At 51.1% G+C, this 20,746-nt stretch overlaps 1 long non-coding RNA gene across 1 annotated transcript; it reads left to right on the forward strand.

Annotated features, from left to right (window-relative positions):
- Positions 1-8,106: 8,106 nt before the first annotated feature.
- On the forward strand, positions 8,107-17,729 carry LOC148056517 (uncharacterized). The gene is made up of 2 exons (XR_015703057.1): positions 8,107-8,169; positions 15,970-17,729. It is a non-coding gene; the product is annotated as an uncharacterized LOC148056517 (long non-coding RNA).
- The last annotated feature ends 3,017 nt before the right edge of the window (positions 17,730-20,746 follow it).

Below are 20,746 nucleotides of genomic sequence, written 5' to 3' on the forward strand. Positions count from 1 at the left end.
ACAAGTTTCATTTTGAGTTTTTGGGCAAAGCTTTAGAAATATTATTTTTTTTCTTCAGACCGGCAGGTTTACACGTGCCCAACCTCTTCAGCCTCCATGGCCCTTCCTTCATGGCGTTCACACGTGGTAGCTCAGCAGGGGTGGACAGAACAGCCACCTCTGTGCTTTGCAGGCACTTGGAATCAAACCCTGCTGTTGGTGGGGGCTGTTGCTTCTTTCAACTGCCCATTTTTGTACTTTTAACACACCAGACTAAAAGCCCAGAGCAAAACTCACTGCATCTTCATGCTCAGCATCCAGCTGCAGACCTGAGCTCTGCCAAGCAGGGCAGGAGGGGCTGCAGGGTCCCACAGAAGGGATGGGAGCGGGCAAGTGCTGGCCATGCATCCCCTTGCCTCCCTGCCCAGAAGAGGAGGAGGGGGAAGGAGAGGATCGGTGCTCCAGCACAGCAGCCATTTTAAGCTGCTTCTTGCACAGCTGGAAATCATTCCGATAGCATCCGCTGCCAAGGAGAGTTATGAGATTTGGCAGGATTCAGAGGGAAAGAGGCAGCAGCTAAATCATTTGTGAATAGTAAGTGCTTCAAAGACATAGCGAGGGGCCCTGGCTCACCGGCGGGTGCCAGCGTGGGTCCTGCTGTCCCATGCTTTGCGCAGCCGGGGCTGCCCAGCCCCACGGTGAGACGGAGCAGGACCCAGCACCAACCCCATGACGGCCCCCGGGAGGGCACGAGGCTCTGTGCGGGGTGGAGGGCACCTGCAGGTCTTGAATTGCTCCTGCAGTTTGTTGCCCCACCAGCGTGTCCCCAGGCGCAGCCAGCTGGAATACCTTAGAACTGGGATGGATTTGTTATTGAGTAAGGAAATATGTGCTCTGTAACCCCATGGCAAAAAACCTCTGTAAAGCAAGAACAGGAAGTGTACAATATATTCCTTTCCAAATTAATTGCTATTATTTTGATTAAAACACATTATCACATAAATATTTGATTAAGAATGCGATTAAATCTTTCTCACTCATGACCTGTGACAACTTTAAAGTCTAACCTTTTATAGCTTGGCACCACATCATTATTTTGCTCATTAGCTACGTTTAATAATTCGATCTCATAATATGCTTTGCCATTTGGAACCTGCCTTTGTGTGCCAAGTTCAAATCGATGCTGTTAGTTATTTGTGCCACTGCAGATAATTAAACAAAAATTAAAAGCAATTTAACCTTGCAGTCTGGCTCCGGGTAGATGAGCGTTTGAGAAAGGGAGCGGATCACAGAGCACAAGTCGATGGGGGTTCTTCTGCCGTTCGCTGCATTGGTGCAAAGCCAGCCGGGAGCGGTGTGGGAAAGCGGAGGTGTTTCCTGGGGGAGCAGGGAGGCTCCAGTAACTCAGAAAGTGCCTTTCCACCATGTAAAGCTGCTCGGCATTGCAGACAGAGCAGGCAGACTTGCTGTGGACTCTTATAAATGACATGGTAGGGTGAAACAGTGAGCAGTTGGGTCTGGCACGCGGGGAGGGGAAGCAGAGCAGCTCCAGCTGAGGCTGCCAAGGGGTCACCTCCAAGGGGAGCGGCCTCCCCCTCCCCTGGGACCCGTCTCCCCGGGGGTGAGGGTGCTGCCTTCCTGCCCTGGCTCCTTCTGCTGGCTCCATGCTGTTACTTTTGTCTAGCATGGTGTGCTGTGGGCTCCTCCTGTCCCTCAGCAGCATCGGGCCCTTGCAGGCTGTCTAGAGGCAGAAGGGTGCCTCTGTCTCTCCCAGCTCACTCCAAACAGCCAGAGCCCACTTTCCTAATTTATACCGCACACAAAAGCTTGCCTTACATGGTCACAGATGCTATTTTTAGGTTTGCCAATTAATCCAGCTCCGTTTGAGCTGGATTAGAAATCACATACCCCCTTAATTATAGGTGTATAAACTCCAGACTGGCAGCTGTTTTGACATTCTCAGCTGGGAAATTTGCCCTAAACAGCTGCCCCCCCTCCCTGAGCTGCGGCAGGATTGCAGGCTCGGGGCTGCCTGCCTTCGTGCCCATCTGCTGCGATGGCACCGCGCCTGCTCTCGGCGCGCTTGGACGCCTGCCCTGGGACACAGGTGCCAGGCAGCAATGAGCTGAGATGGGCAGCCTCCCTCTTTCTTCTTTCTCCTTTTTTTTTTTTTTTTTTCTCCTCCCCTTGCAGGAAAATCTCCCCTGTGTCTCCCAGGCCTCTTCTTTCCGCTGAAGACATCTGCCAGGAAGGAGAAGGGGCCCATGCCAATGCTTCCGCGGCGGGGTCTCCATCGGGGGCTGCAGGAAGCGCCTGCCCCACGCGATGGGCAATGGGGCTGGCTCCCGGCACTGCTGGGCACCGGTCTGGCACGGCTCAAGCTCCCCACACCCAGCAGTGCCAGCCCATGCGGGGCTGCCCACAGCACCTTTCTGTGTGCCCGTGGCTAACGTGGGAGGCTGTGCCATGGGGCTGCTATGCACTCCCCAACCACGCAGAGGCATGCAGGTAGTGCTGGGACCGTGGGTGGCCCCTACAGCCGCTGCTCTGGGTGCTCCAAGGGCGGGATGCTGCCCCTCTCCTGGTGCGGGTTCCTCTCTGGGGAAAGGGAAACCTAAGTGAGGAGCTGCCTTATTTACTTTAACGTGGGTGGGGGAGGTTTTAAAGATGAACATCTATTGCATTGCCCATTTCTAACACTGCCAGTGCCGCTGCATGGTGGGTTTCTGGTGAGAGCCTGTTGTGACCTAAGGCAAAGAGGAAAAAAGCAAATTTCAGAGACAGTTCCGTGGGGACTCTCCCTGGGACAGGGCTGTATCCAGCCCAGAGGCAGTAGCTGTGCTCAGTCACTGAAGAGCACCCCGTGGCACCTCCACAGGCCCCGCGTGCTGGGGCAGAGGCAGGGCCAGGCGGTCAGAGCCCACGTTACCGAGTCCCACCCCGAGGAGACGCGCCCAACGCAGCTGCTGGAGCATCGCTGCTAATTGTGGCTCCCGGCCCGCAGCAGCCGGGGGAAGGTTTGTGGCTGGGCCATACCTGAGCAGTGAGCTAATTCCCCAGCAGCGCTGGGTCAGCGTCATTCCCCCGCGGGCGGGTCCCCGCCTGTCCTGCTCCGGCTCTCCGTGGGTTTAGTGCCTGGTGGTCGTCTCATTTCTTTTCTTCTTTCGTGGTAGCTGGAGGTTTGACAATAGCTGGCATGAATGCTGTTTGATCTTCACAAATGCTTTTGCTTTTTGTTTCAGTGTAATATTAAATGATTTTGAGTCTAGTGAACAAAGTGCCCTGCTCACTTGAGCTCCGTGACACTTCCCTCCTCTCATTTTATGGCAGTGTCAGCAGCATTAGCACATGACAGTCCTGTGTCCTTTTCCTGACAATCTCACTGCACCGCTTGGATCCCTTTTCATTTCGTGCTCCCTGAATCAGCTCTCCAGGCTACCCCTGACTGGAACCCCTTCCTGCTGAAAACTGCACCCCAGGACTGTCTCCATCAGGAGCCTGGCATCCCGCCCTCGGCAGAGGTGGTGATCCTCGTGCCGCAGCCAGCGGCTGTGCCGTGCAGGTGCTGACACTGGCCCCCCGACTCTTCTCCCTGCCACCCCCATCTGCCCACGCACCCGCAGCCATGTGCTCTGGCTGGCAGGCAGCTAAAACATCCCCTTCCAGGGGAAAAATCACCCCTTTTTACAACCTGCCGGAGTCAGTCCACATCCTTGTTTATATTAAAGTCTGGCACGCTGCATCTCATGGGACAGCTCGCCGACCAGGCACAGGCACCCAAAGTAGTTTTCCATTGAAGCTGCAGCCATATACATTTGCTCATCATATTTTCCGCTGCCCATCAGAAAAAAAGAGGTTAGTGTTACGACTGCCAGCGCTGCCCTCAGAGAGGGAGAGGTTTAATGCTGCATCGGTGCGTCCAGCCGTTGCCTTCAAGCAAAGGTCTTCCTGGGTGCAGGCGAGGTGGAGGGTGCTGCATGAAGACCCTCCTGCCCCAGGGCTGCCCCAAGGGTTGGTTTATGAAGCCATGGGCCACGGTGAGTGATGAGGAAGGGAATGAGCTCATTTCTCAAGTCAGCTCTTCAGCTGCATAAGAAGAGAGGCCAGCTCTCCCAGTTGATGGTGACATCCCTGGGGGTGCCAAAGGAGCCCTGGGCCACCCTGGGGCCCTGGCAGGAGGCACAGCACCAGGTGCACACCACTACCACAGCTCCTGCTTCTCAGCCGAGAGCTGGAAGGGAAACACCTGAGGATTTCTCAGGTTTTGCTGCTGGTGGTCAGACCAGCAATGCCCTGGCAGAGCATCAATCCCACCTGCGACTTTACAGAGCTGTTTGGAAAGAAACGTGTGTGTCTGGCAGGGGTCAAAAAGGGGAAAGTGGAGGTACCTGCTTTTATGGGCTTTGGAAACTCGTAAAAGCTTTGGTGGAGTTCTGGGGGAAGGCTTTGAGGCCATCCTGGTCCAACCCACTAGCTCCGGGGTGCAGGGGCTGCCTCCTCCTCCTGCCTTGCTGCAGCTCTTTTTGGTGGGCGCGATGCTTTACTTGCCCTTGGTGCCCACCAGAGCAAACAGGAGGCAGCTACCGGAGCCTGCAACACCGGTGCAATAAACTCTGAGCGCCCGCTCCCCGCCGTGAGTCACGCTGCCGACACAAGCCCCTGTTCCGCTGGGTGGTGGAGCAAGGGAAAGCAGGAAGGTTTCGTGTCTGGCAGTGGTTATTGCAGTGACTCACAGGGCAGCAATTCTACCCATCCTCACCTGGCTGCCGCCAAGCAAGGACATTCCTGCGGTGGATTCCTGAGGCTTTGCATGCCACCCTCCCCGTGACCCCCCCAGCATGACACCGAAACCATCACCCAGAGACGGTTGTCAGATATCGCTGTGAATCAGCCCGGGGCGTGAAGGGTTGTTACCGTGTCTTGTGTCCCCACACCCAGGGCTGGACCACCTGTAAAATAGCTCTGCCAGCCACTGCATGCAGAGTGCCGAGGGAAGGGTGACAAACCAGAGGCTCAGATCTTCCTGCCCCTCTGTTCCCTGGGCCTCCCAGTAGCTGCCCTCCAATGTGCCACCGGTGTCACCTGCGGTGTGGTTGCAGCACTAAGATCCTTCACAGTTTGAGCAATCACGGCGGTGCCCGAAGACCACAGCCCAAGGCAAGGCAGGTCTCCTGGCCCTTGGCAAGCAACGGCAGGCGAGGCCACTCCTGCAAAGGGATTTACGCAGGTACAAAGGCATTTGCTCATCGAAGCAGCAAATGTTCCTGGTCCCTGTTGAAGCCCCTGTTAAGTCATGAGCATTTCTGGGCATATTGTCCTATAGCAACGTTTGGAAATGAGTAGCTTTGCATGCAGCCGGATTTTCCTGGACTGCAGAGGGGTTAGAAAAGAAAAACACAGGGGTGACCCTTGATATTTATGTCCAAAGAGGAACCTAATTTGAATGTTACCAAATTCAGACCTAATTAGCAAAATGCAGATGTTTTGTCCTGCCAGTAGATCCCCAGATACATGTGTACCTTACAGCTGCATTTTCCGAGCAAGGGACCCACCTCCCCACCATGAGCAATCAAGCTGCTGCCACCACAAGCCTGCTGCTGCAGAGGGAGCGGGAGGTCTGCACCACCGGGGAATCCCTTCCTGCAGTGCTGCCAGCCCTGGGGCAGCTCATGCTGCAGCAGCTCTAGCCCAGGGCCTTAACATCCCTAAATGCACAACAGAGAGATGGAGAATAAACTTTTAAAGGTCATTTCTGCCTTCCCTCCAGGCTCTGAGCTGACTAGCTGTTGCGGGGCTGTATCTAGACATCCACCAAGGGCCGTGAGCCTCAGCCCAGCTCCTCCACGGTGCGTCCCCGCTGTGCACTGCCCGGCCAGGATGGGAAGGGGGACCGAGGAGAGGACATGGGGACCTCCTTCCCGCATGCAGGCCGCGGCTGCTCTCTGCTAAGACTAATAAGAAAACCAAGCAGGGGAAGTGAATTTACAAATCTCTGCAGTGGGAACTGAACAGAGACCTGCCGACTTCATCTCTGCATGCTGACCAGTGCCAGCCAGTCCTGACTGGGGCTGGCTGCTGGGAGAGCAGGGCTGGGATACTGCTCACAGCACCCGGAGCCGTCCAGACCCCTCTCGTCCGCTGCCAACACAGTGAAGAAACCCCCCGTGAGATGAGAGGCCCTGCCAGCCCACCCCGATGCCTTCGAGCTCTTGCAATAGCCAGCGGGAACTGCAATTAACGTCTGCTGCAATTTCTTCATTATCATAATGACAGTGCTCAGCAAAATATACGGGAGACGTTGACGGTGACGCCCAGATGCTGGAACCATATGATGCCACATGGAAAACCATGGCGTGGTATAAAAACTAGGCTTTTATATGGTACAGCTGCCTCTGCATAATGCCCTTGTAATTTATCAGTGTACAGCATCTGGTTCTTTGCTGTCATTCTTTGACTTTCAGACAACCATAATCTCAAGTGTCTTAATAATAACACAGACCTGCCAGACAGGGGAGGAGGGAGGATGGGAAGGGGGTGGGGAGCAAAATTGATCCTTTTGTGCTGTTCATCCCAAATTAGAGGGGAAAACCAGAAAAAGGGTAAGTCTGGTGGGGACTGGGAGTGCTGCAGGGGCGGGAGGGGTGAGGGATGCTGGAGGAGGGGCTGGGGCTGCACAGCAGGTCCTGGGGGACCCTGCCCGAGGGGGCACATTGCAGAAGTCGTGGCTTTGGTATCCAGGCTTGGAAGAGCTTCCACGCATCGGCTCTTTCTGGGGCGGATTTCCCTTTGTAGGTTTAATGAAAACCATTTGGCCAAGCCTGCAATTTGAGTGTGTGTACAGCAGCGGTGCAGGGCCCGGCCCCGCAGCCCGGCGCGGGGTGGCACCATGGCAGAGCTGGCTGGGGCTCAGCCGCCAGCCCCGGGGCTGTGCAGGCTGAAGGGACGATACTGGGGCCTGCATTGGCAGCCCAGAAAAAAAATGCTAAAAGGGTTTGAGGCAGGAGCTTTGCCTTTGGAGCTTTGTAACCACACTGCCGGGTGGTTGCAAAGCTGTGCCAGTGCAAAGCTGCCCGCCCGCTGCCCTGGCGGTCCCTCCGTCACGGAGGGGCTTTCGTGGCATGCCCCTTCCCGTTGTGGGCACTTGTGAGGGTGCCCGACCTGTGACACCTACAGCAGTTTTGGGCTCCCTGAGGGCGGGCACCCCAAACCTGGTGTGCTGGGGGTGTGGAGAGCCAAACTTACAAAATGTGTTACAAGTCTGGGAGCATGAAATCTCTGCATGGCCGACACATCATCACCCCCATCGTCTTAATCTCCTGGTGCATCTCCTGTCAAAATTGGGGGAAATTTCTGAGCCCTGGGCACAAGTGACTCTGCAGAGAGGACCTGCAGGCGCAGGGCCAAATCTGTGCCCCGGTTACACAGGCGTAAGCCCACCGACACCGCTGGGGCTGGGTCACGCTTGCTCCGGGATGAGCAAGGGGGACCTGACTGGCGTCCGGTGCGGATGGGTGCTGCGGGTCCCCAGCACCCCACGGCGCAGCGGTGCCCCAGGCCCTGCCGCGGTCCCAGCGTGCTCTGGGCCCCTGGCCAGGGGCCGTGGGCCGTGGGCCGTGGGCTGTGGCAGGCTCCCTGCTGCCACCACGAGATGGCGAGCGCAGGAGCCTCTTTGCGGGCTGTCCCAGGGAAAGGTGCTCGGCTCTCGGCTGCATGGGACAGCTCAGCGTGATTTTCCGCAGCAAGGGATGAGAGGAGGGTGGGGAACAAGTATAGGGACACCCATGGCCAGGCTAGGTAAGAATAAGGATGTTTGAAATTATCTGGGCAGAATTTAGGGGTACATGACGGTGTCGCCCATGGCTGTTGGTACCCCCGACTACCCCCCTTTTCTGACACGCTGGATCTCCGAGGGAAGGGCTGCCTCCCTGCTTCCCCTCTCCATCCCCGTTCCTGCCAGGATGACCCCCTGCTTCTCCACCTCCCCAGCAGCCGGGCTGAGCGGGAGCAGAGCCAGGGCAGGAGGGGGTTAACGGCAGTCTCGTTAGCGCTGATGGGGGCACCTGGAGGGTGGGGAGGCCCTACAAGAAGGAGTGGAGGAGCAGGAGCTCTGCTTGGAGGTGCTGCCTGGGGAACAGCAGAAAGGCCCTTTCCTGGGTGCAATGGCAGAGGGGAATGTGTGGCTGTATGAAGGTAAGGGGTGGGGGGTGGGGAGGCTCTGGGCGAGCCCTGCAGTGGGGTGATGGTGAGCTGTAGGGCTGAAGTCTTGCTCAGCTGATGCTTTCCTCTGATGTTGCCAGATCTCTGCGGCTGCTTCCTGCCCTGCCCTCTGGGTGCTCTGCTCCAGTGCATGCACAGGAGTCCCGTCCTTTGCTAGCCTGTGCATCCTCTCCTGGTGCTTGCTGGGGGCTCTGACCCAACAGGAGGGTTTGGGCCATCCCCAAGCCAGCCTGTTCCCCGTGATGGAGGGTGGCAGTGGTTTGCGAAAGGGGCAGCCCTTTTTTTTTGTATGTGAGCTGTCGAAACACTCCCCAGCGCTGCTGATCGGAGTGGCCATTTGCACGACTGCCATTTAGAAGTGAGACTTTGGCTGGCTGCTGTGTAAGGACCAGGAGCACCTTCAGCACCGTAACCTCCAGAACTGAATCCTGGCGGTGCAGCGCTGAATGGGCACTGGAGTCCCCTTAGCTTTCAATATCACAGCAATTACTTTACTGCCCTACTGAGACAAATAGGGGTGGTTATGACAGCTGTTTTGTAATGGGAATTAGTAATCTAATAGACACACAGCTAGCACTCCTCCAGTAGTGCTTTGACCTGCAGACCTGTTTGAGTGGCAGTTCAGAGTATCCTGATTTTTATTTTTTTTTTATTTTTAGCACACAGAAACTTCTGGCTACTTTGTCCTTTTAAGATAGGAGGCGAGTAGGGAGACGGGTTATTTTGCCCTGCTCTCTCTGTTTGTGTATTAAGAGATAAGCACCATATTACATTAACAATCAGACCATATGTGATAAACTGGAGCTATTGGCCCTAGCTGGGACAGAAGCTTTATCTTGGGAGGGTGCCTGGGTGGGGGGAGATCCCTGGCTGGAATGAGCACAGATGCTGCCAGCTTCACCTTGCCATCCGAGGCAAAGTTTGTTCAGGCTTGCTCTAAACTCTTTGGCAGGTATCCAGACGTGAGGCACCTCTCTGCTGGGTCATTTTAGGTTACTGGGGTTAAACATTGATTGTAGTGAAGGGCTCCAATGCATGGGCAAGGCACTGTAGCTTAGTGGTAATGTTAGCTGAGCCACAGAAACTGGTCCGTGGGTCCTCAGCATGTGTGCTGGGGTAGCTTAGCCTCCTGTGAAAGAGGTTTAGGCCAATGCAGTCTGTGCAAAGAGCGTGTCTGTGGCCCGGGACTGCAGTTCAGCTGAGAGGGGGCAACCTAAGTCCTGGCAGCATGCTCCCTCCTAAAGCAGTGCATGCTTGCGTATTCATTGGGGGACTTTTTGCACCATTAATGTTGACCTTCCCTTCAGTGGTTACCTGAAACACTCTCTGAAACAAGATGTACTTTTCAAACAAATAAAACATCCAGTTACAGAACCCCCAAATCCTGCTTTCTTTCATGCAGTGCTGAGATTAAGTGACCCAAGACTGCCTGCCCTCTGGTCGTGCAACAGCCTGTCCTGGCTGGGTGGGCACCCAGCCTTGTGGGAAGGGACTTTGTGCTGCTTTGTGCAGGATGGAGTCTGTGTCACACCCACCCCATGGCTGGTGTTAGTGGGGGTCCTGTGTAGGAGGGAGCAGCCTGGCTCTCAAGGGCTGATTTCCTTAGGACAAGGGAACTGGTTTGGGCAGAGAAGGAGGCATTATATGGGCAATGCAGTGCGGGGTAACTGGGAGATGTGAACCTGCCAGCGAGGCAGCCGATGCATTAACCTCACTGGCCTGATCCCAGCCCTGAACTGCTGGCCTGAAGCATGGGGTGCTTCTGGTCTCTGCTGGAGACACATGTCTCCTTGCACCCTTCCTGAAATCCTGCATGCTCTTCTGCACCACCAAACACACCCATGGCAGCCGTGTGCAGGTATTTGGGTCAGGTATTCTTTGGGGCTGTCCTCCCCAAGGACTGTGCTACCCCTCTGCCCATAGGCAACAACCCTGGGGAGGGCTGCAGCGGGGTAGGAATTATTCCCCGATGTGTCTTAAGTGTATAGACTAATACACACTTGCAGGCTCTGGTTAGGTTTCCTTCTTCCCAAGAACCAAACTGTGCTTACGGCCTGGGCTGCCTGCCCCTGCTAACCACAGCCTGAGCCACCCGGCAGCCCTGCCCCTTCCCTTTGCTCCTGCCACCTTCAAACCCAGACCACCACAAAAATCAACTGGTTTTGCTTCTGTGGGAGTGGGAGCCCAGGAGCCTGGTGGCCTGGGCTGCTGCAATGCTTTGGGGCTCCAGCTTTCCTGTAGCTGCTCTACCAGTCCCCTCCTTGGAAAGCAAAGCCCCCCTGGGCCAGCACGATCCCTGCGATTTCTGCAAAACTGGCAGAGTCTGCCCTTGTAATTTGCCAAAAAGGCTGAATGTAAATAAAGTTGATATGTCCATTGGTTTACTTAACAAAGTGGCGTGTGGGTTGCCCTCTGAAAATACAATGTTTACCCTGGTGGCTGTAGCATTGGGTTCATACATTCAGGTGAAATGTTCCTGGACCAAAGTACAGCCAATACAGCCGGCTGCAAACAGGAATCCAACACATTGGAGAACAAACACGTTACGCCAGCGGGTGAGCTGGAGCTGCATTCCTGAGTGTTTTTGCCCAGCGTGGGTGTCCCTGTGACAGAGGAGCCGATGGGGGAGCTGCCAAGTGGCCCCTTCTCTTAATTAAAACAAACGTGTAGTTAGGCTTTATCAGCTTCACTGTTAATTAAGACACAGGGATAAATCCACTTATTTTAGAGCTGTCTCTTTCTTGTACCTGCTGGACATATTTTTATGGTCAATCTTGTATTCCTCTCCTTTTGCACTGATTCCGTTTGTGTTCATGGAAGTGTTGGGTGAAGGGGACCTTGGGAGGGCTTGAGTTTGGTCCCTGAGATGTTGCCAGGGCTGGTTTGGGTCAGCTGTGTCTTGGCTTGGAAACCTCCAAGGACAGAGACTCCTTGGCTTCTCGGGCAGCCTGACTGCATTGCACGAACCCTCCAGGAGAAACTTCCCTGATGTTCAACCTGAACCTCCCCAGGGGCAGCCCATGGCCCCTCAGCACATTCTCAGCATTGCAGGACCTGAGGCTCAGCTCTTCCAGCCTTGCCAGCCCCTTCTGCCTGGTTTCCACCTTTGGAGCAGTTCGAGCAAGGCAGCCTGGTAGGTCTGAGGGTTGCCATTGAGGATTATCATCCAAAGAAATACATATCTTTCAATAAAAACAAACACCGTGTGCTCTTGTTCTTGCTGCTGGCCTGGGTCAGTCCTGAGGTCTGTTCAGTCCCTTCCTCATGGGCAGGAGACTGCAGATCTCCTACAGCTCGGAAATGAAACCCGCCCTGAGAGGAAATGCCTTCCTGGTGTCCAGCTGGGAAGCCTGAATTTTTCTGTCCCTTTTTAAAACATTGATCTTTTAAATGCGACTTATGCACCATTTCAGCTGAAGCCGGAGTGGTGAACACTGCTGGGAAATGGGGTTTGGATCTGAACGCTTCCTCTGTGAGCTCCGGAGGGGTGGTGGAGTCTTATCTCTCTTCAGTCTCCCTTGGCAACATCTATTTACATGGCTGCACAAGCTGCTGAAATAGTTACTTCATCCTAGCCTTTTGTTTTGTTTCATTGGAAACCAATATTTTGGCCATGTCAAGGCTTGAATTCTTTTGTGGCATGTTTAATCAAGGTTCGATGGCTTGCTCTGGTCCCAGAGGTAGAAAACCGAGTAGAAATAAATACAGGGAAGGAATTGTTGGGATGTAAAAGAAAGTGGGAGAAAACACCCTGAAGTCTCAGCAATTTGGCAGAAAGCCTCTATCATTTTTTTGTAATATGGCTCATGAGACCTTATGAATCTCTATTTAAAAAGGAGGGCGATGGTTTCAAAGCCTCTGGTGGCACAGCTAGGTCATTAAGAAAGTTCTCACTGACTGAAGGATTTTGGGTTTCTGAGCACAGCTGATGGGCATTAGTCCACCCTGTGGGTTGGTGATGCTCCTGTCTTCTGCACTTTTCCTCCTGGCTGGTGGCAGCAGCATGGGACAGTTTTGATGGGGTGTTGTCTCCTTCCAGCTTGTGGTGCTGGGGACCTCGCTGGTGGTGCTGGCCTGTGAGCTGGCTTCTGGTGCTCACATCTCTCTCACCTCTGTATTTTGTAAGCTAACAGCATCCTCACCCTTACACAGCACCAGCCTGGGGGGAGCCTGCTTCCCCAGGGGTGGTGGTCGTGGCTTGTGTCTAAAGATCCACCTCCCGCTGGGTTCCCACCTGTCTCTGTGCCTCCAAGGAGGACTCTGGGTGCCTCTTTTTCCTCCCAGCTGCTCTGTCTCGCCTGTTTTGACCATAAGTTCTCTGGACAAGGAGCTTTTGATGGAGATGGGAGGTCATTGTCCTATTTGTGCTTGGGGGTGCTGTTATTTCAAAGGACAGCAGTATTTCTGCTGTAGCTGAGCAGCCTTTGCCCAAGTCCGTATTTCCATGGGAGCCTGGAGGAGAATTTCACTTACTGCCTTATCAGCCTTATCTGCTTCTCCCCTGAAGCCAGAGCAGTGATGAGTGGTTTCTTCTCATTTATCTGTGTACCTGCCTTAGTGACTGGCCAGAAGAGATGGGGAATACTGTAGATGTCTAAACAAATCACTTTCTTCCGATGTGCATAAGTTACTCTAGGAACCAATTTTACCACGTTGCAATGGGAGCAGCAGTGCCCTAGCCGGGCTGATAAGCAAAGCTCAGACCTGAATCTAGGCAAAATCACTTGGAAAGCTTTTATCTAGGTTTTGATTTCTAGCAAAGATAGCCATTATCTGCACAAAATAAACTTTTTTGCCCTGTAACCCCTGGCAATGTTACAGATGGGGGGCCGTGACAGGACTGCCAAAACAGAGCTGGACAAAGGGCCAGTTTGCATTTGCTTCTTGGGGTTGGGCCATGCTAGCAGCAGTGTTTGGCTCCACTAGCCAAACTGCAGGCCGGTCCCTCTGGGCTGCTCAAACCTGCTTTCGAAGGCTCCTCATTCCTCATCGCTGCTCTGCTTTCTCCCCCAAGCTCCCCACGTGCTCCCAGCCCTCATTCCACCCTGCAGGTGGTTGCCTTCTCCTTTTCCTTCCTTCCCCAAACGCACATGGACGCAGCCCCAGGAGGCACCACAAGCTACCATAGCACAGGACAGTTTCTCCTCCTCCTCCTCCTCCCTTCCCACAGGTGCTAAGGGACCAGGTGAGTCTAACCCTCACCCTGAGGGGACCCGCATCACACCTTCACCATCGCTGTCCGGTGTTTGGCAGCAGCGACACAGGATAACTTGGCCTAAATAATACAGTACCAGAGCTGATATCACTGTGCAGATCATTTTGCTGGCTTTGTAAAGTTAATCAGTTTACATGTTGCCATTAGATCAGGAAAGCTCTATTTACCTTAAATAATTAATCAAGATCAATTAAACACAGGGTAATTGTGAAGAACAGCAAAAGGCAGAATGACCCTCATTTCTTCCACTTCTTTATCCTGCTTAGCCAAGCCAGTGCAATAGCACAGCTCAGAGCTGGGCAGTGGGCGAGTAACTTACATTTATGTTCTGTGATGACAGATCTATCCCGAAGGTTTGACCTAATTACTCTGTCTTGTCTCGACTTCTGTCTGGGAGTTATTGTTGCTGTCATAGTGGCAAAGGCAGCTAATGAAAACATCCAGTGGTTCCATTAAAATATTAGCGTGGTGAGTTGGCTCTGTTGTGCAAGTGCAAATGAATGTTTCTGTATTTCTGAAATTTTTTGGTGACTGTCTTATCAAATGTACCACCAGAACAAATACGTGTTAGGACTCCTGGAGGATATTTTCCGAAGAAACTTCTTGAAAATAATTCTATAATATATTTGATAATCATTAAAATGCTAATAGAAACTACAACGGACCGAGCTTCTGGCAAAGTCAGATGAGGGAGCAACATGGCAGACCAGAAAGCAGCGTAAAGCATCTCCTGTAACGGGGAATTGAAATGCCTCTTATGTAGGAGAACTTTAGAGGCTGAGAGACCTTTGGCCATTTTAGCTGATCTTGGAGCTGCTTGGTGGTAACTTGTAGCAGTTTACACAGACTGTTTCTTGGGATCTTTATTGCATAAATAAGTTGGTTCAGCATAGTAGCAGCCAATAGAGAAACTAGCAGAAAGGAGCATGGTATTTCCCAGCGACACAGCTTTAGAGAAGCCCTTTGCAGGCAGGGGCAGGAGAGACACGCAGGATGTTCCTGAAAGGAGCCCATTTCCTTTGCTCCCACTGCGTTACAAAACTTGTTTTCCAATTCTGAGAATCATCAGCGCAAAAGGACCATAAAGAGTTTTAAGAGGACTTTCTTTGGCTCGCTTGTTAGGAAGCTCTTTGCAGCGAACTGGCAAATGCCTGCTGCTTGCTGGCTGGCCTCCTCCCAGAGCAGGGGAAGGATTAGGTAAGGTGGCTGTGTTTGCAGTCCTCTTAGCTGGTGTAAGAATTACTTCAGTATGATAATCTCTCTGGCCCTAACTTCCAGAAAGAAGAACAGCAAGTCCCTGAGCCATGGCAGACTTTGAGTGACACAGATTTCCAAGATACTGTAACATGGGCTCTTTTTAAAAAAATGGGAGACCCTTATCCCAAAGAAGCGAAGACAAAGAGTTTCTTGCTCGAAAGGGTGTGCTCAGAGAGATGAACAGACTAGAGATGAATTACTGCTCTGAAACGATCTTTTCTGCTGCCCTTCACTCTCATGGAGTCGGTCTGCTTGTGGTCTGTTGGGGTAGCTTTGCTTATTCTTTGTTCTCAGACATGGTATTGTTATATGGATACATCTATAGATAATACCTTATAAAAAATATTCTGCACAGTGATAATTCACTGATCTTTTTGCTTCTTATAGGGAAATTGAACAGGTTTTGTTTGGCTGTAATTCCTAGAGATCAGCATGTTAATGAAGTAGTTGTTTAACTTTGGGTTGGATGTTGCAATGTCCTTCGAGCTGTAGTACTTATCTGGATTACTTTTCAGAGGACCCATGTCCTGTCTGCTCCACAGGGAGGTTCACAGAGCAGTCCATAAATCCTCGGTAATGCACACAATGGATTTTGTTTTAATTTATAATTTGCCCCGAGTCACAGTACACTGCTAACTAGTTGTTGATCTGGCTGGGGTGCCTGCTGTACTGACATAACCCGTGTGCGATGTACACTGAATATCCAGACAAATGTGGTTCCCCTTCAGTTTAAATCTCCCTGCCTGGTAGCAAAGCACGATGGCCTAATATGCCCAAGGCCTGGAAATATTTATGCTACAAGGACTTCTGGGCTAACGTGTGGCTGGTATTGTGGGTTCCTGTGTTGTGTACACTGTACAACAGCAACTGTCAGGCACCTAATTTCGGTAATGCTAATATTGAGAGGTATCCAGTTCTGCACACAGGCAGGCTGCAAACTTGCTAACAACATAATCTCCAGCCACCAAATTCATTGACCTACTTTGTTCAGAGGGGTTGCATTCCCTCTCTTAGATGCTTTTGAGTACTTAGCACTGTAACCAGAAGTTTGGGGGAGGAAAACTGGCAGCTGCGGGAGCCTTGGGTGCCTGCAAAGAGTTAACTTGCACCACTGGTTGCATGACAGCCCCCAGCTGTCTGTGCCTTCCCCTCCAGCGTTTCTCTCCATTATTTCATCAAAGCAACAGGCATGGTTTTAATTTTCCATGACTTGCTTATGAAATATGATACTTGCTGTAATAAAGAAATGATTTGGTTTGTAATGGATACATAAGAAATCAATTTCCTATTTTTTAAATTAGGTGGGATTAACAATGAAGCAAACAATAAGCAGAGCGACGGCGAGAGAAGAAGGATGGGAGAAAGACCCAGCAGCCCGCAGACAGGGCTGACTGTACTTGGACATTTTACACTGCATTTGTTAATGGCTTCACTGAGGCAGTCACAGCTGTAGTGTTTCTTCCAATGTATATTCATTTTCTGCTTGAAAATCATGATGTTGGGAAGATTGCTAAAGATTCATGACTTTCCTTCTGCCTAGCAGTGACATTTAAGGTGCAACATGATTGCTGTTCCAATGCATGGTTCAAAAAAACCGGCACCATCATAAATGTCTTGGGAACAGATGCCCTCCCTGGCCTTCCCGCTGCATCTGCAGCAGGGACAGCATCCAGCAAACACCTTCACCTGGACCAGGAGGCTGGGAGCGGCTTTCCAGCAACTGGAACAGAAGAAGCTTCCAGCTTCTGCTTTCTAAGGGTATAGCTATATGGGAGAGGGCTGCTTGTTTGGAGATACCACAGCAGTGTGACACAGCCTGCGGCAAGTTTTCCAGCTGTCATCGCTAGAAACCGTCCAGTCCCCAAGTATCTGGTCCCCCTCCTTTACCTTCCTCTTACAGCACTGAACAGTGCTGCTTGGGGACCCCCAGGCCAGCCAGTTGTCAGCAGTCCCCCAGTCCTGCACAAGACTAATCACTACAGTCATCTTCCTGGCAGCTCCATGCACTGTATCCCTGCAAAAAAAAAGCATTTGCCAGTCCCTGCTGTAGTAAGTATTCCCAGCACCTGGTAATCCTGTGCTGGTGTCCCACGTACTCTGCCTGCGCTGGCAGAGCAGTCCCTCCAGCGAGGTCTGTTGGAGCGGTCTGAGAGGCACAGGGATTAGCCTTTAGCCACTCGAGATGCTCTGTGTGCTTTTTTTCCACTAGCTCCCCTGGGAAATTCACCTCCTGTGTGGCACAAAGCGGGTACAGCGCTCGCTTGGCACGTGTCGGGGGCTTGGTGCAGGCTGCGGGCTGCAGAGGCACCAATTTCACTCCAGGACACAGTTCCTTGAAGTTGCAGGCGTCTCTGAAGGCAGATTGCCCTTTAGACCTTGGACTGCAGACAGTTGATATAGGTTCCCCTGCCAAGCCACACGGAGCATTGCCAGAGTGTTTTTGTGTCGTGAACAGATGTGCTGTTACTCTGTTTTCCTATGCACGCAAACGGCGCATGCTTTGCTGTACAGGGAGCTTAGGGATCACAGTGTCCCTGGAGCTGTCTGACTTGGAGGGTTTCGGAGGTGGGGAGCTGTGTGTTCACGGTACTGGGGGTAACAAGCCTGTCCGAGTCTGTCCCCCTCAGCAAATCACCAAATTGCAGTCTGGACTGGCTAGAGCTGCTCTTCTGGTGCCAGCGTCTCCTCCTGGCCCAGCTCCACACTTGTGCTAAGTGGCTTTGGAGCTGCCCCAGGGGTCTGTCACGGGTTGGAATTAGAGTTGCATTTGGCTGGCTGGTCTGTCTTTCCTTCCTGGATGCTATTGCTTTTTTTAGCTTATCTCTGTTCTGCATGGGTTTGTGAGTTCCTGCTGAAGTCTCTAACAAGATTTGTATGGTGGCTTCTTTTTCCTCCAAGCAATCATAATTTGGCCAGAAATAAATGTCTGCAAAAATCTTTTTAAAGTCTCTCCTTCATGGAGGTTTCAGCAGCCTTCTTGAGAGACAAGCCATAAAAACTGATGGGACTTTTGGAAATGGTTGGTGGGACTTCTAGGACTGGGCAGAAGTCCAAACAATTTCTTGTAATCTTCTCCACGTAGATCTGTTATTGCCGGGGCAGGTACCAGATGCATTATCACTACTAATCTCCTTCAAGGGTGGAGGGGTGCCTGAGTGTAGATAACTATGATGAAATAGAGCCAGATTTCTGTCTTTATAGAATAAAGACCAAGAAAACATGGAACCCGAGGCCTGCTTCTACTTACTAGTGTCAGAAGGATATTGTTTTTATACTCTAAGACCACCAGTCAACCCACAGTTCTCAAACAGCCTCCCCCTCCCTTTCCCAACTGCTGTCCTAGTCAAATTTATAGCATCTTTTTTTTTTCTACTGGCTACCTCTGGAGCTTCAAGTAACTGTTGGTAGTATCCCAAACTGAAAGACAAAACCAGACCAGATATACAAAAACAAACCTCAGCAAAGAACCCACAGGTTTTTCCTGTCACTGCCAAAGCCAGCGGGAGCTCTGCCGTCCAGCTCCGCTGTCGCTGCCATGTGGCTCTTCAGGAACTTGCTATTTAGCATTAAGGCAACCCAGCAACTGAGGTGGAACAAAAGTTCAGGCACACTTACTTTAGCCTGGTCATACTGGACGAGCTATAGGAAAAGGAACACAGGAGTCACATTGCTCAATGAGAGTCAGTGCAATGCACTGTCACCTCCAGAAGGTTCACATGGGTTTCACCACCCTTCTGGCTTTTGCCAGCAGGAATAACTCCTGGGAGAGTTGTACTGCTCCAGGCTTAGCGGTGCATAAGCCATGCAAAGTCATACCACTTTTGCAGTGTTACTGGATACTGATGGCGACAGTGTTCACCCTGTGGGCTGGAATTTACCTCCATGGCACTTGCAAGCAAGGTTCTGTTGCCTTCTGAGCCAGCTGAACTGGTGTCATCTTATAGCATTTAGGTTTCACTCTCTTTCCAACCTTGGTTAAATTTAAAGCTGCTATTCATAGCTGCTCTCAGGATCTGGAGCTCCAGAACACCATGGGAAGTTTCTCATCTGTTCAGGAAGACACAGATAAATATAGTGATGGTTTCCGGTGGGTAAAATGAGGTTTTGTTGTGCTCTTCACATTCATAGCTGAGATGGCATTCGTACGCACATGCTGTTGCCGTGCCAGCCTCCACCATGGTGACAGGGCCTTCCTAGGATTTCACTGATGAGATGAGGAGGGGGAAGAGTTCAGAGTATTAGTTTAGTTTAAAGCCCCCAAAACTATACAAAGCAGGTGTAAGATCTACTAACTGTGAGCCTAGAAGCTATTTTCCACGGAGGATGAGCTTAGTTTGTTCTGGAGAACAGCTGTTTGTCAGGAGCAGATTTCTGGGAAGGACCGTTCCTTGGCCATCTCAACCTGGGAAATGGCATTGTGATGCTTTACAAGAAAAAGAACAAAAACTAGTAGCTTGGTTTAAAAAAAGAACAGCAACAACAACAGAAAATGCAGCAGTTTTACAAAATTATTTTTTTAGCTGGATAAAAGGCCTTGAAGCTGCATAAAACCAGCACAAAAACATTGATATGTTCCTTTGGGAGGATTAAAACAGATGTTTTCTCTTTTCCAATGGGCAGTATCTGACATTTCCAAAGAAGACACAGAGAACATTTCTGGGATGTGTGTTAGAAAAAGTTCTGCTAGCAGCTTATTGGCTTGAATGAAAGCTGAAGTCAGATAATCTCAGAACCTACATCTGGTCACACTTACACTGGAGAAAAGCCACGGCAAGTCCAATGGCACCGATGTAAGGAGGAGCAAAATGAATTCCGAGGTGACCAATGTCACTGATGGTAACGAAAGCAGCTTAAAGCCCTTCATGCTGGGTAGGGACAGCTCAGAGGTCTTCTGCACGGCCTCTTACAACAAAAGCACCATAACGATGTTGTGTTTGCAAGGATCAGATACCGCCAGAATTTTGCATATTAATATATGTGGATTTCCGAAATTTGCTCACAAACTCCTTCTCTGTTAAAGTTTTGCAGCCAGAAGTTATATCTGTGATGGCTGCAGAATGCAGTAAATGCATACAATGGCAATTTGGGGTTTTCTTTCTTTTTTTTTTTTTCTTCCACCTAGCTGTTTTGCATACAGATTCACAGATGTGGCAGGACATGTTTTGGAATCTCGGTGACCGGGGTTTGCCAGCACTCATTTGACAAATGTGCCCCTTTGTATTGCTGAGGTGAAACCACTGCCAGAAATGTCCTCCATGATCAACAATAATGATTACTAATTTGGAATTTAGAGTGCTCTGCTTTGCCATTCATAAAGAGCATTTCAGTAGTCTTCTAGCCAGGTACATCTCTAGTTACAATAATCGTCTTTCAGTTAGGGAGCTAATTGACTATACTGCAGCAAGTATGGAATAAATCATGTTACTATGGTAGCCAAGGTTTCTGGAAAACAGTAATTCCCAGAGCACAAATGCCATTTCTCTGAATTTTACTTCTTTCCCTGAAAATAGCCCTATCATCACAGAATTGTGAGATGCTTGAAGTTGGGTTTCACTTTTTTCCAGTAAGAGTTCTGCAGCAAGCTGGATGTTGCTTTTCAGTTTTATTTATTTATTTGGTTTAACCTTCATCATGTTGACAGAATACAGGTGTGTGGATATCTTACATACTCAAGCTAATTACTACTGAGACTGATATCTGAGAAAGGGATTTGAAGGAACAAGACAAAACACAGTCAAAATTTGGCCTTGAAACATTAGAAATGAGTCCAAAGAATGGCATCAGGCTTGGAGACTTCTCGACCTGTGTAAAGATTGGACCAAGGTCTGGGTCTGAGCTCTATGGATTTACCTGTGCTAATAGGAGTACTTGGCACTGAAGCCAGACTTTTTGCCCGAGTAGATGAAGGTCATTTAAAGGGACTGCACTAACTTTAAGGGAGTTGAGCACCCCTGGATGTGGTGCATCCATCACTGCGTTGCCTTGTTCAGTGAATCATGGCATCAACAAGGTACCAGAGACCATATCCTCAACAGCATTAATGGTTAAACTGTGATTCTGTCTCTTCTTTTCAGCCAC

The sequence above is a fragment of the Nipponia nippon genome, unplaced genomic scaffold, assembly GCF_047370975.1.
Source record: "Nipponia nippon isolate SJK-2023a ecotype South Korea unplaced genomic scaffold, ASM4737097v1 scaffold_13, whole genome shotgun sequence".
In the NCBI taxonomy this organism is placed as follows: Eukaryota; Metazoa; Chordata; class Aves; order Pelecaniformes; family Threskiornithidae; genus Nipponia; species Nipponia nippon.